General features: G+C 43.3%; 1 protein-coding gene across 1 annotated transcript in view; it reads left to right on the forward strand.

Annotated features, from left to right (window-relative positions):
* The first annotated feature begins 479 nt into the window (after positions 1–479).
* Positions 480–17,060, forward strand: part of LOC117820656 (diacylglycerol kinase beta) — a 294,341-nt gene continuing 277,760 nt past the window's right edge. The window contains exon 1 of the mRNA XM_034694505.1: positions 480–606. The gene's annotated coding sequence lies outside the window, so the exon portion shown is untranslated. The remainder of the gene's footprint in view (positions 607–17,060) is intronic.

Consider the following 17,060-nt stretch of genomic DNA (forward strand, 5'->3'; position numbering starts at 1 on the left):
AATCATGTACATATTTTAGAATCTAAATTATGATAACAAATATATTAATTCATTAAATAAATAAAATAAAATAAGACAAACACCAGAAAAATAAAATAAAGGACTAAAAATAAATTACTCAAAGATAAAGGTCAGATCAAAAAGGTTAGTCTTGAGTTTTTCCTTAAAGAGTCTCACTGTTTAGGGACATTAAACAGGAAGCTCTCTGGTCGGCCCTGTGAGGTAAAGACCTGTAGGTAAATGCATCAGGTGCTTGTTTGTGATGAATCTTATAACCGTACTGATGCAGGCTGACAGCGTCCTCACTCAGATCCTCCTCTGCAGCAGCACCAGATATATTTGCTCTCGGTCTCTTGTCACCCTCTCGTCCTCTGAGCAGACGTCCCGCAGAGAGGTCGTGTCCCTGTGATGTGGCTCCCTGCCCACGTAACCTCACAGCCTCCTTCACACACCTGTCACTCACACACACACTCCTTTGCTCACACCTCTCCCAACATGCACCTCACCCACCGTCAGACCTGCTGGGACCTTAATTTGGGCCTGAGGACTGAGCGGGGAGACCATGCAGACAGGCTGGACCCAAAAATGGACCAGAGGTGTTGAGACGTGAGTTTATTTTAGTGTTCTTGTTTCCTCTGTGATGTTTGTGGATGGATGCACAATGCATGGCAGGATTCTGCTTCATGTCACTGTAACTTGCTAAATGCTGCAAAGTGCTCTGCTCATGGTGGATTAAGATGAGATCAGACTGAGTCCTGTCTGGAAGAGGGGACTGGATCTGATCCAGTCTTGATGTTGGGTCTTTGTAAATAATAGAACATAGAGTCCGGTCTAGACCTGCTCTGTTTGGAAAGAGTCTTTGTTGGGATTAGGTGCTTTATAAATAAAGATTGATTGATAGAATAATCTGTTAAGTTTAGTTTTACTTCCTGTGTTTTCCCTCCTCTTTGATTACCTTCACCTGTTCCTTGTTGTTCTCACCTGTGTCCCCTTACTCGTTACCCAGTGTGTGTATAGTCTCTGTGTCCCCTTACTCGTTACCCAGTGTGTGTGTATAGTCTCTGTGTCCCCTTACTCATTACCCAGTGTGTGTGTGTATAGTCTCTGTGTCCCCTTACTCGTTACCCAGTGTGTGTGTGTGTATAGTCTCTGTGTTCCCTCCCTCTGTGTCAGTTCATTATGTCAAGTCTTACAACTTGCTGTGTCACCTTGCTTCCTGTGTTCCCAGTGCTCTCATATTTCCTGGATTTTATTGGAAATAGAATTTTAACTTTTTATTTTAGTCCACGGTGTCTCACCGAGAGATACCACAGGTCTTTTCTTCCTGCAGAGGTCAGACTATATAACCAATAATATATATATATATATGTATATGTGATTTTAAGATGTGCTTATTTTTTACCTTTTCAATTTTAATTGCTAATAACTGTTTAATGATTGTTAATTTATAGGCTCTTGTATGCTTTATATTTTTGCACTGTCTACTCTGTTACTGTAACACTTGAATTTCCCCGTTGTGGGACGAGTAAAGGAATCTCTTATCTTATGATAGCAAACATTTTCATCCACTCTTTCTTTTAAAACCCTAAAGGCAGCCTTTTTAAACATGTTAACATATTTTACTAAATACTGAAAATACGTCAGAATCTTTTAATTCAATTTACTATAAAAAACAAACAAAGTTTGGGAGTTTCACTTCCCTAACACGGCTTTTCTTTTGCATGTCGGTGTATTTTTCCTACTTTTCTTCCTGCAGTGGTCAGACTTTACAATCAACATCAATAACCTCACCATAAAGGACTCAAGGGAAATATCTCCCCCATGCAATCCTGATTTCATCCCTCTCCTTACATGTACAATATGTTTCAATCTTCTCAGTTCTATACGTATATGTTTTAAACCTATGTTACTTAGAGGTGTGAAAAAATATTGATACAGCAATATATTGCGACACTTTGACCTCCAATATGATATCCATATTTTTGTAATAACAAAAATTCACATTTAAGCCAAGTTGGAACTAAAATACAACTTCAGTATTTCAAAAACAATAAAGTGGAAAAGTTGTTTTCAATCAAATAGTTTTGACTTAATTTGTCCTTTCAATTTTGAGTTATGTGTAATATACAGCATCCCTATTTTTTCTTAGTTAACTGTGTGGAGTATCGTAATATATCACCATATTGGGATATGGTGATATATCGTATCGTGACCCAGGTATCGTGATGCGTATCGTATCGGGAGGTTCTTTGTAATACTCACCCCTAATCTTACTAGTCTGCAGATTTTTCACTGCATGGTTTTGTAAATATTTGTAAATGTACTTATTTAGTTTTGTATATACCTTCATAAGATATGCTTATTTTACTTTCTTTAGTTTTAAATGCTAATAACTTTTTAATAATTGCTATTTTATGTTTTCTTGTTTACTTTATTCTGTTTTGCATGATCTACTTTGCTGCTGTGACACTTTGCATTTCCCCTTTATGGGACGACTAAAGGAATATCTTCTCTTACTTCCTCACTGCTACATCTGTCATGTAGAGGTTTCCCTAAATGAACCAGAAGGTGGCAGCGTTCCACACACAGTGTTAAAGCAGGACTCAGTTTACACAACCAGTTACCTCTGAGCTGAGTGACAGAGAAGCAGCTGACAGTGTCCCATCTTTAAAACATCAGTGTCTTGGTTTCTGAGACAGAAACATCTCTCTCTCTCTCTCGGTGATGATGATGAGACTCTGAATGTCTCTTAAAGCAGATGAATAAAACATGAGTAAGATAATGTGACACACAGCAGTGAGGAGGAATACATGATGCACACATCACAGCGAGTACAGATCTTTGCAGGCGCCCATTTCTGCATTCAGTCCCCTTTCTGCACACACACACACACACACACACACACACACACCTTTGTGCTGCAGGTTTACGGGGAGCCTCATGTGACGTCAAGAGAGAAGGAAAAAGAAACAGCATTGCCATGGAAACCCGTCTCCCTCAGTTCCTCTATGATCTCTGATCCATCGTGGATGTGAGAACATGAAGGCTGGATTATTGCACAGGCTGCAGCCGTGCACTCAGAGAGAGAGGGGGGCAGCGTTTTTTAGGTCAAAAGATGACTGCAGAGAGAACGACAGGAGAGAGAGAGAGAGAGGGAGAGAGAGAGAGAGGGAGAGAGAGATGGTCAGAGCTTTGTGGGCTCTGTGTTTATATCTGATGATAAACTGCTTCATGAAATGTTTTTATGTTTCTCTGAGGACCTGGAATAGGAGGTTAGCTCCATTTATAGGTTCATAACATGAAAGTGAACACAGTGTTTTGGGAGCTGTGCTGCTGTTTTACTGTTAACAGGGTTTATTGGTGGTTTGGATCTCAGAGGAGCACAGAGGTCTCTGTCTGATCAGAATACAGCCGCTCCTATTGGCCTATAAGTAAACTCTATTTACAAACTATCAATGAGACGCAGAAGTTTGTAGTCTGATGTTTGGTGTATCAATAATCTTTAGTGTCTGTATGGAGAGCAACAGCAGGAGGAACTCAGTCCAGTGTAATGAGGAGGATTTCTTTCTCTCTATAAACAGATCTCTGCATGAAGAGCAGCTAACAATCTGTTCTACATCAAACATTTACACTGAGACACTAATCTGCTTGATACTGTGTCACTAAAGACAATCAGCGTTTAGATTTCCTGACTTCCCTGAACGCAGCATCAGAAATGATGGATCCCACCTCCATTCAACAAACAAACATTGTAGACGTAGTTTTCTTCTCCTCTTGAGGACAGACCTGACAAAGCTTTTTACTTTCAGCTACAACTAACCTGTAATTACAGATTCTGATTCAGAGACATGTTGGATCTGGATCTCAGGGTCTGGGTTCTAGTCTGAGAAGGGTTCTGGTCTCTGTCTGTAGTCTGAGGAGTATCCACCAATAAGGTGTCAGCAGGAAGAACAGTCTGTATGGAGAGCAACAGCAGGTGTTCTAGAATTCTGCAGCATTTAGCAAGTTACAGTGGCAAGGACAAACTTCCTTTAACAGGCAGAAACCTCCAGCAGGACCAGACTCATGTTAGACACACATCTGCTGAGACCGTGTTGGAGAGAGGGATAGAGGGAGATGAAGAGAGAGAGAGAGATGATAGTGGGGAGACGGATAGTAGTAGTTGTAGCAGCTGGAGTCTGGACCACGTCCACAGCAGCAGAGATCCAGAGGAACCTACGAGACAAGGGAGCTCAGGGACTCCAGAAAGGTCTAAGAAAAGAGAGAAGAGAGGGAGACCAGAAGAAAGAAAAAGAGGAGAAGAAATGGTGAAGGAATGACAGATGGAAAGGACGGGATGAGGAAAGGAGACAAGGATGAAGAAACATGGAAAGAAAAAAAAGAGAAAGAAGGAAGGAAAAAGGAATGGAAGGAAAGAGAAATGAAAGAAGGAAGGAAGGAAGGAAAGAAGGAAGGAAGGAAAGAAAGAAGGAAGGAAGGAAAAAGGAAGAAAGAATGAAGAGAAAAGGGAACAAAAGAAAGAAGGAAGGAATGAAAGAAGGAATGAAGGAAGGAATGAAAGGAAAAAGGAATGAAGGAAGGAAGGAAAAGAAGGAATGAAAGAAAGGAAAAAAGAATGAAAGATAGAAGGAAAGAAAGAAGGACGGAAGGAATGAAAGGAAAAAGGAATGAAGGAAGGAAGGATGGAAAAGGATGAAAGAAAGAAAGAAAGAAAGGAATCTACAGCAGAGATCCAGAGGAACCTACGAGACAAGGGAGCTCAGGGACTCCAGAAAGGTCTATGGTTAGTAACTTTAATGGGACAGGAAGAGCTCTCCTGGTCTCTTGTCTCTGATTGTTGAATTGTTCGTGACTCGGTCAGTGTGTGCTGAAGACGATTCTCCACATGGTGAACAAATAAAGTTTCACTCTAATCTAATCCGGACACGACTTCAGGATCCGCTTCCAGCCGGCTGCTTGTATCAGACCTGACTCTGACTCAGACATGTTAAAGCTGCTCCGTCTTACTTTAGATAGCGATATTGAACGTCTCATCTGGTGTGAACGTACAGTTGTTACCTCTGGGGACGTTCCTGCGTCTCTTCCACGCTGCACATGCCGTCCTCTTCCCTCACGTGGATCTGTTATTGTGAGTGTGACGCTCTCAAATTGTGTGCATTGGTGACGTCATCATCCTGATTTCATTTGCATGGAGTAGAAACGCTCCTGACGTCCTGGGGCTTGGGATGAAACACTTCCTCTGACATCTGTACATGAATATATATTTTAAAGCTTTCATGCATCTATGAAAAATCAGCCCAGATTCACAACGTCTCATCCTCTGATGTTTCTGACTCTGAGGTGAGCGGCAAGCTAACCTGGCAGTGTGTGTGTGTGTGTGTGTGTGTGTGTGTGTGTGTGTGTGTGCAGACTTTGACACTGTTTGTTCACACGGTGTAAAAAGCAGGACGCCCCGTCGTGCACTAACAGACCTCGTGATGAAGGTGTCTGCCCTTGAACAGCGTGCTTCCTTTCCCTCATCCTTACATAAAGTCCCAGTCTTCACCTGCTCCCTCCGGCTCTGATTTATCCAGGCGGCTGATTTGTGTTTGCTGCAGAGCTGCGAGGCGCTAACACTCCCCAGACTTGTTCAAGGAAAAAATCCCACAGATGGCTTTAATTGTACAGCAGCTCGATGAAGCATGCTTGCCAAACCAAACACTGCTTTATGACTGAGGAGAGGGAGGGGAGGGCGAGGAGGACTGCAAAGTGTCTAACACACACTGAGACACGCACGCACACACACACAGAGGTCTGGTTGGTGCTGCCTGTCGCTGGCTTTCTGAGTGTTTACTTGCCGTATGAGGGGGGATCCTGGGAGGTGGCTATTTTTAGCTCTGGTTTCATCATTCTTCCCTCTCCGCTCTGCGTGCAGCTGCAGGCTGGAGCTGCATCCTAATGAAGAGACGAGCGGATGGCAGTAAAACACCTTCTGTTTGCTTCAGAGGAGAGCTCGGATGATAAACCAACACAGGTTTAGATCCAGATAAAGAGCGGTGTGTTAGAGTAATAAAGCAGGTATGCATTTAGAGAGAGAGAGAGAGAGTGGGATGTCAAGGTGTGAACTGGTGTGAGCAGAAGTCTTAATGCAGGTTGAGTTTTATTCTGAAAGGATCATCGTCTCCTGTGTCTTTAAACGACTCGTAGTTTCTGATTCAGCAGAGGCAGGGTGACCTGGACCGTCCCGAGTCTTAACAAACATCTATCAAACACCAACATGTGCAGGTTTATTCATTGTAAGCACCAAAACAATGCACCATGCATGCAGCACATACAGTCAAACACAGAGCATCACAGAGTCCTGCAGCATCCTGACTCCTCTCCCTCGTTTCGATGGGATTTCAGTCTCCAGGCTGTCACTCAGCAGAGCGTACGCACTAGTGAACAAACGTCTTGGTGGAGGAAGTTTTAAATTTACATGAGGTGCAGGCAGTCACACACTCTCTGGGCTCTGCCCTGACCAGGCGGTGAACCCGTGTCTCAGTCTGAGGAGGGGAACGTTAACAAGTCATGGAGGACTAAAAGAAGCCGGACTCTGTTTCCTCCTCGTGTTGCCACAACAAACTAAACGTCTCACCGTCATGTGCTGCATTGTGTAACCCCCCCCCCCCCACCATCCCATCCCAGCCTGCCCCCGGCTCACCCTCCAGCACCGGGTACAGATGCTGTAAACAGATTTAAATGCCACAGAGACTGTGAAGTAGCACCAAGATCACGCCGTCGTCAGGAGGAGCAGAGACTAACACGGTGGTGTCCTCGGCGTCGATGATTCCAGCTCTGCTGCGTGTGACAGAAGCTTGGTGTTGTGGATGTGATGACCTTGTCCACAAACACTGCAGCTCCTCTCTGCAGCTCTTGGACGTTCGGTCTCTCAGCTCTTTGTTTTAACTTTGACATTACCTCTGTCATGATTGAGTTTCTGGCTGCAGGAGAAACTTTCCTCGGATTCCTTCAGCTGCTTTCTTCTTCTTGTACTCCCTCAGTATTCAAAAGTTAAAGTTAGTCCATGTGCATGCTTTTAAAGTAAACTCAGTCTACACCTTGGTCCGTTTTCCATCAGCGTCTGCATGCATGTCAATGGCAAGCTCTGCTACTTTTTTTTTTACCACACCAACACTTTTGCACAACTCTGGAGATGCAGGCCCACCCTTCAGATCATCATGACCACGTGTCTGATGTTCTCCAGGCTCTGCTCGAGTCAGCTCTGAGTCAAACAGCCCTGAGCTGACCTGAGGGACATTGACTCCACTCTGAAGGCTCTCCTGAGGTGGAGCCTCCATGGATCAGACTTGGTGGTCCAGCTTATTCCACAGATGCTGGATTGGACTGAGATCTGGGGGACTTGGAGGCCAACTCAACACCTTTAACTCCTCCAGACCTCCTTCTGCCATCGCTCTGTTGTCCAGGTCTGATGCTCACGTGTCCGTTGTCAGAGCTTTCAGCGATGGACATGGATCGGTCTGCAGCTACACGGTCTGCAGAGACTATCAGTGATATTCATCTCACCTGTCAGAGGTCATATCGTTATGGCTGCTTACTTTGAATGCTTACTGGATGCAGAGGTCTAACTTTGTGAAGGCAGCTGCAGGAGACGTTATCCTAAAAGAGGAAGTCAGATCTGGTAAAGAGGGCCTGTGTTCTGTCACTCTTTGAATATGTGATGTTGCTCTTATTAACTCTTTCACACGTGCACTATGCTCCTCAAAATATCTACATATCAATCTGTGTGGGCTGCACGAGTGAACACGACATCTGAGACTTCTTCTTCTGGTTAAAGATGTGTGGATGCTGCAGGAAGTACTCTGACAGGTTCATGAGGACGAAGAGAGCAAGAGGACTCTGAGATGTTTCCTACTGCTGAGTCTCCACGGAGGATTCATCCTTAAATATGTTGCTGTGACATCAAAAATAAGTTCCTGAGAATATCAGGGCCTGTATTTATCCAGACAATGAGTTCATGTGCATCTGTGTGGGCGTGGTCTCCTGGCTCCTGTCTGTCCTCATCCTACACACCTGTCTGCAACCAGCCCACCATCAGCTCTCAGTCTGCAGACCTGGCCCTGATCAGTCCATCAGCTTGAAGCGTATCGACCTGATTTTTCTTTTGCACAAGTTGAACCACAATCTGGTTCCTCTCCGTCTGAAGAAGATCATCCCTCACGTGCCTGTCTGTGTGAAACATTAATGCACTCTGTTCTGCCAGGTCTTCAGGGTCTTTAGTGAGATGCATTTAGTGAATCCAGACTCCTCACTCCTTGAATCCAGTCCTGCAGAGTCTAAAGACCCAGGATGTGTCGGAGACGAGGAACAATCCTCAGGAAATGAGGATTGAACCGGGAGACCTCGGCTGCCATGTCAGTCCCTCCTCTTCAATGAGAGAGAGTATTTTTAGAAATTAGCTCGCTGTAGCGTTCTGTTTGAAGAGAAATCGTCATGGAGACCAAACAGCCAAACAAGCTCTTAAAGGAATCAGAGGTTCCCAAAGCGCACTCTATTGATAGCGCTCCGTGGATGGAAAACGGACGTATCCGGGATAAACTGGAGTGTTTTCCTTTCTTCAACCTTTCATCTCGTCCCCCCCGTCCCCCCGTCCCCCCGTCCCCCGTCCCCCGTCCCCCGTCCCCCCACATCTTTATGTAACTTCAGCCCTCTGAGCTCCTCTCAAACGTCACCACATTTCTGTAACACGCTGCTTCTATTCTGGGAGCAGAAACTGGATTTTGCTCCAAAGCTGCACAGAGCGGTTTGTTTACAGAGCGAGGCTACGTCACATTAATGGAGATCAGGCGAGAGCGAGGAGGCACGACGAGGGGCAGATCAACGACAGACCCTGAAGGACAGGAAGCAGCTCGACAAACTTCCTTTAACAGGCAGAAACCTCCAGCAGGACCAGACTCATGTTAGACACACATCTGCTGAGACCGTGTTGGAGAGAGGGATAGAGGGAGATGAAGAGAGAGAGAGAGAGATGATAGTGGGGAGACGGATAGTAGTAGTTGTAGCAGCTGGAGTCTGGACCACGTCCACAGCAGCAGAGATCCAGAGGAACCTACAAGACAAGGGAGCTCAGGGACTCCAGAAAGGTCTATGGTTAGTAACTTTAATGGGACAGGAAGAGTTAGAATCCAGAGAATGTACCTGTCTAAATCAATGCTTTAAGTTGGTCAACCCTTCTGCCTACCTGGATATTTTCAGCAAGCTGCAGCGTGTTACCTGCTGTCAGTCTCCTCTCATGTTCTCTCCATGTCACAGTTTCTCTCTGTGGTTCCTAATAGTACCTAAAATACATCCTCTTGTCTGCACTTGTCCATAAAGTGATATTAATGCATGTAATGGCTTCTTTAAACAAACTCTTCTTTACCATGTCTGCAGGACGGGAAGTTTCTTAAAAAGAAATACAAAAGTTAAATTATAAATACAAATAAAGCTAAAAAAAGTTCAATTAAAATATATCTATAAATAAAAAAGTGAAATTGAAAAATAAAGTAAATAAAAAAGGTAAATTAATAAATATAAATAAAATGTTTAATTGAAAATTAAAAAAGTTAAATTAATGATCAAAATAAATTAACAAGGTAAATTAATAAATACAAAGGAATAAAAAGTCAACTCAAATAATTCAAAATATCAACAGCTATCAAACAGAAGACACTTCTCTAGTCTCTATGGACTTGTTAACTAAAGAAAGATTCTTCTATTGGCCTAAAAAAAAGTACAAAACTTCAAAAACTACAGAAAATCTGCTGCTCCTCATCCTGCTCAGCTTAAAGCTTTTATTCCAGCGCACATGCTCAGATACTAATTTAGTCCAATCAGCTGCTCTAATGACAGCAGGACAATTAAAGGAGCAGATGTTCAGACCCAGACGTTTAACAGGACAGTGGAGCTCACATCATGACTCCGGAGCTGAGACGGGTAACGTCTGATTTTCTGCTCCTCTTGGATGGCCAGACGTAAACATGCTGCAGCTCGTCATGTCTCCTTCTCAACAGTATAGAATAATCACTTCCTGTTTCAGTTTGTGGGCTCATTGCTCAGGTTAGTTCTCCTCATGTTTGTCGACTGAGCTGAAAGTTTAAAGCAGACAGTTTCTGTTTCCTTCCTCGTGTCTCAGAGGTAAACCCGGCGCCTTCGTCATCTTGTTTGAACGTATGTAAAGTTGATCTACTGGATGTGATGATCGCTCAGACTGAATGAGTCAGCCGCACTAAAGAGAGGTCTGCTGTGTTTATCAGTCGTCCACATGAAGATGGATGACGGGCGCTCAGACTCTTTAAGACGCTCTCTCAACAAAGTGTAAATGAAGGATCAACAGACCAGACGTGGAGCCACCAGGCTTAAACACAGCTACACTCCAGCTCCTCACACACGGCAGATTAATGGCAGGTTTGGGAGGAGATGGGGGGTCGGCTCACCCGCTCAGGAGGTGCCATCACTTGAACATGACGGAGAGAGAGACGGAGAGGAACTGGAGCTCCTGTGCAGAGCTGTTTGTCTGCAGGGAGAATAACAACACCATGTAACGCAGCGACGGCGGTCAGCGTGACAGGAGGTTAACGACGACCTCCTGCAGGGAGAATAACGACCAGAGGAGAGGCGGGTTAGCGTGCATATATCTCCTCTGTGAAGCTAGCTCTCTTTAAATATACCATGAATGTCAGAGGAGAGTCGACCGTCACTGTGGCTGTTTTAATTTGAATTAATGAACTTTTCCTTTTGCTGTAAAAAGCCTGTTAGCCGTCTTTAGCTCCTCGTTGCTAGCCCGGCCGTTTTGATAATTATCAGATGGATTGTGAAGAAAGATTTAAGAAGTGGAGATAAGATGTGAAACTTTAGTGTGAAGCCCTGCTGACTTTTTATCCAGGAATACCATCTGAAAATTATTTGTGCAAATGAATGTTATTAATGATAAATGTTTGATTTAAGTTTCAATTAGACAAAACAACAATGCAGCCATAAAACTCAGAGGCAGATCTCATGCACAAATATGTCATTAAAAAAATCTAAATAGTCCAAAGTCTGAAAGAGAAAAGTACAAATTAAATTTAAAATAAATTAACAGATAGATAAAAAATTAATAAAGTCAAAATGAATACAGTTAAACTAATCTATAGAATAGTTTTTAAAACTAAAGTGAATAAAAACAATAAATAAAAAAGTGTAATTAATAAATCCAAATATAAAAAGAAGGTAAATGGATAAATAAAATGAACAAAAAAGGAAAATTAATAAATCCAATTAATTAAAAGGTCAAATTAATTAATAAAAAAGTACAATAATTTTATATATATATATAATATAAATAGATGCAATAAACTTTAAATAAAAATAAATGAATACAATAATAATGTATATCAAAAATCAGTCCATCAGAATGTTAACTGAAAGGAGATGAAGCAACAGGTGCCCACTCTGTAATCTCTGTGATGCTCTTTACATAGAGAAAGTCCTTCATGTGATTCCTCCTCTGTGTGACTGTGAGGAGCTTTAACCAAGAGACTGAGGATCCTCATGTCAACTAAAAGCTGGACCCTCAGCAGAGCTGCATGCCCACTGTACTCTTCATCAGCTGGCGATGTCCCCAACAGGAAGCAGGAGGGTTCAAAGGGCATTCCCAAAATATATGTGTACAGCCTGAATGTTTAGAGTCACCAGTTCACCCATCATGCACGTCTGTGGAGGCAGGAGGGAGCTAGAGAACCAGAGGGAGTCCATGCATGCAGTGGAAGAACATGCAGACTTAACAAAGAAAGGCCTCAGCATGGATCTGAACCTTCATGCTGTGAGGCAACAACACCAAACACTGCACCACAGTGCATCAACCAGTTTCCCTCCTGTGGCTGAGAACAGTCTTTAATGTAAAGTTTAAAGTTTCCACAAGTCCAGAGATCCAATCAGAGAGACAGAGAGCTGAAACCCAAAGTTTCCACAGACTCGCTCTGTGTTCATCACTTCCTGTGAGTCTACGTGCAAACAGGCTGCACAGGTTTAGGGTCCCTGATGTGCACCGTCAGCAGCTGCTGAATATTCATACCATCAATATTCATATGTGTAATATTATTCATGTAATATGAGGAAGAAATGATCAGTCAGTGAGGTCAGAGTCCACTTTAAATAACATCTATATTAAGATCATCTTCCATCTTCTAACTTCAGCGATGATTTAACGAACGGCGTACAGGAACCTCTCAGATCCATCCGTCCCAATGAGAGGCTGAGAGCTTTGAGTGCGTCAGCAGCAGGATGGATACAGTCATTTATTCCTGGTCTTTCTCTCCCAGGCAGCTGGATAGGTGGCACAAATGCAGCGTTTTAATTAAAAACTGCTGAGACACAGCGATCACGGGAGAAGACTTGGCAGACGCTAACAAGTCTCCTCATTCCTGGAGTGGAGGCAGAACACACACTATGGTGCTCCTCATATCCTCATACAGTGAGGGAAAACCAATAACAAGAACCTCATTATGACCTTTACAGGGAGAACACCATCTCTACACCATCTCTACACCATCTCTACACCATCTCTACATCATCTCTATACCATCTCTACACCATCTCTACACCATCTCTACATCATCTCTACACCATCTCTACACCATCTCTACATCATCTCTACACCATCTCTACACCATCTCTACACCATCTCTACATCATCTCTACACCATCTCTACACCATCTCTACATCATCTCTACACCATCTCTACACCATCTCTACATCATCTCTACACCATCTCTACACCATCTCTACACCATCTCTACCCCATCTCTACACCATCTCTACATCATCTCTACACCATCTCTACACCATCTCTACACCATCTCAACACCATCTCTACACCATCTCTACATCATCTCTACACCATCTCTACACCATCTCAACACCATCTCTACACCATCTCTGCACCATCTCTGCACCATCTCTGCACCATCTCTACACCATCTCTACACCATCTCTACACCATCTCTACATCATCTCTACACCATCTCTACACCATCTCTACATCATCTCTACACCATCTCTACACCATCTCTACATGTTCTATCCACGATCTCTTATCGTCACCTGAGACTTTCCTTCACTCTTACTGTTGTTATAGGACGACATGCTGCAGTAGGTGTCTCTCTCGCAGGACAATAACTTTATGGATATAAGACCGTATGCAACCATGAGCCTGCAAGTTTAGGACATTAAATCCAATCTATGTGAGCTGACTCAGTGCTGCTGCATGATGCATCTGAACTTGAAGTATCTACAGAGCGTGCATCCTAAACTCTGTGTTTAAGATGCACTTTTAAAACCTCTCTTCTGTCATCTATAAAGTGAGTAACATCCTATAAATGCTTCTATAAATGCTCGAAGAAGCAAGCAGAAACTTTGCTCCACAAAGCACACTGGGAACACAGCAAGGCAGACCAGGCCAGCACCTTTCTCCCTCTTTAGGTCATATAATCATGCATTCAAAGAAAACAGTGGTAAACTAAATGAAGTAAATAAAGCTTGAGGAGTGCTGGTTTGCTTAAAAGACTTCAAAGTTTAAGGGTTAGGCTGAGATGGGTTGCACGACTCTTCTCAAATTGGTTGCAGCAGTGGGTCTGTCCATACTTCACAACTATCAATGCTTCCATCAGCTGAACTAAACTACTGTGCAGGTAGCTAGCAGTGCAGCAATAACAGATGGAACGAGAAAGAGCTGCACATCTGCAAAGAAACTGCACATTGCTGAGTGCTGAGGAAGTTTTCACGCTGGAGGACGATTCCAACCTGTTTCTCTCGGTGACTTGTGATCCATATTTTACAGGATTTACTCGTAATGCAAATAGAAAAGGAGGTCAAAGTGTAAGGGGGGCAGCATTAGCTCAGCCTGTAGGGACTGGACTTAGGAGGGTTGTTGGTTCAAGTTCCAGTGTGGACCAAAGTTTGCACATTGGGACTGGATCCAGGGCACTACGGTTGAGCATGCAACCTCCAACTTGCTTGAGTCGCCTGATCGTGTGCAGCCTCCTCCCTCTGAAGTCTCTCCTTTAGAGCATGTCCTGTTTGTGCATTTCTAGGTTTGTGCATTTCCTATTTTTGATAACAGAGGGTCAAATTAAATATCAACTTAGAGATTCATATTTTGTACTTTTGCAAATCACACTCCCAGGAGACGGCTGCTCACCACGAGTCTGATTCTACTCGAGGTTTCTTCTCTTTGGGACCACTTGTTGGAGATCCTGACTTGTTAGTTGGTTTATGTTTTGTCCTCCTCTTCCTCTCTGTCCCTTTGGATCAGAAACTAATAATGATAGAGTCTGTGTGTCGTCGTGTCTGTCTGTCATGATGAGACCTGACCTGCCACTCTAACCGGACACAGAAGCTCTTCAGTTGGCGGTAACAGGATTTCACAAAGTGCTGCTTATTCCTCAAACAGCATTTGCATCCTCCTCCGCTGAGGCACTTACGGCACACTCACATTACACTTCAGCCCTGCCATTATTCACTCCATGTCTCCGTCACTGCAAAGTCGGATAATTGAAGAATGCATTTCCTGTTTGGGTGCTTCACGTGGACAGAAGTTTGTTTTTGTGGAGCTTCAGTCACGTGTTGGATGGAGTGGCTGGATAGTGGATTTGGTAGAAAAGAAGACATGGAGGCTTGATGCAACCAAAACCAACATTCAGAGTCTTCCATGACTTCTACATCATCTCTAACTCATCCATGAATGTTACATTTCCCAAAGCCTCTCTGTTCATGTCGTTTCTTTCTTCAACTCTTCAGTTTTTCGGTGAATCTCCATCATGCCGTCTTCCTGTCTGTAATTAATCATCTAGGCGTCCACGGCTGTGTTCGTCCAATAAGTCATACTAATCACATCAGGAGCAGAACGCCCGGCCTCGGTAGAGTGGTGTGTTTACTCCCAGCAGCAGAAATGACAGAAAATGCTGCAGGAGGCTCCCAGAAGGCTTAAGGACCGAGCTAATCAGATGACCGTTCAGCTGGGGATTCACTAATTCACTAATTGCCCATCGGCCTTCTCCGTTTCCTCTCACGACGCGGCTCCTGCAGCTCTCCTCTCACGACGCGGCTCCTGCAGCTCTCCTCTCACGACGCGGCTCCTGCAGCTCTCCTCTCACGACGCGGCTCCTGCAGCTTTCATGAGACAAACAGGGAGTGTTAGTGTAAAACTCATGTCACTGCATGAGCCTGAACACTTGATCTGTACGGACAGAGGTCTGCAGAATACTGAGCTGCAAGGTCGTAAACACAGAAGTACGGTATCCAGTCAAACCGAGAGGAGACGTAGTGACAGTCCATGCTTCTTCTTCTTCTTCTTCTTCTTCTTCTTCTTCTTCTTCTTCTTCTTCTTCTTCTTCTTCTTCTTCTTCTTCTTCTTCTTCTTCTTCTTCTTCTTCTTCTTCTTCTTCTTCTTCTTCTTCTTCTTCTTCTTCTTCTTCTTCTTCTTCTTCTTCTTCTTCTTCTTCTTCTTCTTCTTCTTCTTCAGTGGTTTAATTTCAGCATTATCTAACTTATTCAGGGAAGAGAAGATGGTTAATTTTGAATGAAATGATGAATTAATAACTTCTTACCGAGTTAATTCAAGTTTAATGGTTTATAAATAACAGTGGGTGTCTCTAAAAACATGAATTAATACAGACTGATTCATAATTAACCTTTAAGTCCCTGATTCAGTTTGAACGTCCCAAAGAGAGATCCAGATCTACAAACAGGAAGTGTTACAAGTAGAACAAAAGGATCAGACGGATCCTAACATGTCACACAGTGCAGAATTTTAATATTTAACAAACAAAGATCCTTCCTAAGCCTAAAGAGTGCTCTTAGTGCTGAAACATAACCCTGAGAGGTTCATCGTGTTCCTCAGAGCGAAGAGTGAGATCATTTAACATCCAGGATACTGATGAGATATCTAAACTTCATTCCTAACCCTGAGGGGAAACAAAGACGTTCATCATGTTCCTTTAAAGACGAGGTGAGAGACTAAGCTCTTAGTTCTGCTGCTATAGGCTTAGACTGACACACTGGGATCCTGTCTTTCCCTCTCTCTCCTCTCTCTGCCTGTCTCTCACTTTAACTCTTCCTGTCCCATTAAAGTTACTAACCATAGACCTTTCTGGAGTCCCTGAGCTCCCTTGTCTCGTAGGTTCCTCTGTATCTCTGCTGTAGATTCCTTTTTTGGGGTCTGTTATTCATCCTTTCTTTTTACCTTCTTTCTTTCCTTCTTTCCTTCCTTTTGTCCTTCCTTCCTTCTTTCTTTCTTTCATCACTTCTGTCTTTCCTTCTTTTTTCTTTCTTTCTTTCTTTCATTCCTTCCTGCTTTCTTTCTTTCTCTCTTTGTTTTTCTTTCTTTCTTCATCCTTTATGTCTCCTTTTCTTATCCCCTCCTTTCCTTCTCTCATTCCTTCCCCATTTATTCTCCTCTTTTTCTTTCTTCTGGTCTCCCTCTCTTCTCTCTTTTCTTAGTCCTTTCTGGAGTCCCTGTGCTCCCTTGTCTCGTAGGTTCCTCTGGATCTCTGCTGTTCCTCTTCGGTGTTCCTCAGGGTTCACTTCTTTGTCCATTATCATTCTCTCTCTGTTTGGAAGAACTGTCTGAGACCGTGTTGTAAATGTTCATTATTACGCAGACGACACCCTGATGTACTAATCTGTAGCTCTAGATAAGGAGGCTTTAAATCCTGAGATGGATTACCTCTCCTGCAGGAACTGTCTCATATTAAATGAATCCAAACACAGCTCTGTAGATCTGTCTCCACAGATAGAAAGCTCTTTGAGCTGCGTTTAATGTCATGCTCTATAAATACAGATCATTGTTGTTATTATTATTCTGCCTCAGTTTGTGTCTCTCATATTATTGAGCGTGTCTCTGCATGGTTGTGGGTGTCCGTACGGTCCACAGGGGATCCATTTGAAAAATGGCAGTGACTGATTTGAATGTCAAATTGTTGTGAGCACAAAGGTCTCGCTGACATTTCCATGTGAGAGCAGTGACTCCTCTCACCGTCTTTACACTCTGCCACCGCGTCGC

Source organism: Notolabrus celidotus, chromosome 10 (assembly GCF_009762535.1).
Source record: "Notolabrus celidotus isolate fNotCel1 chromosome 10, fNotCel1.pri, whole genome shotgun sequence".
NCBI lineage: Eukaryota > Metazoa > Chordata > Actinopteri > Labriformes > Labridae > Notolabrus > Notolabrus celidotus.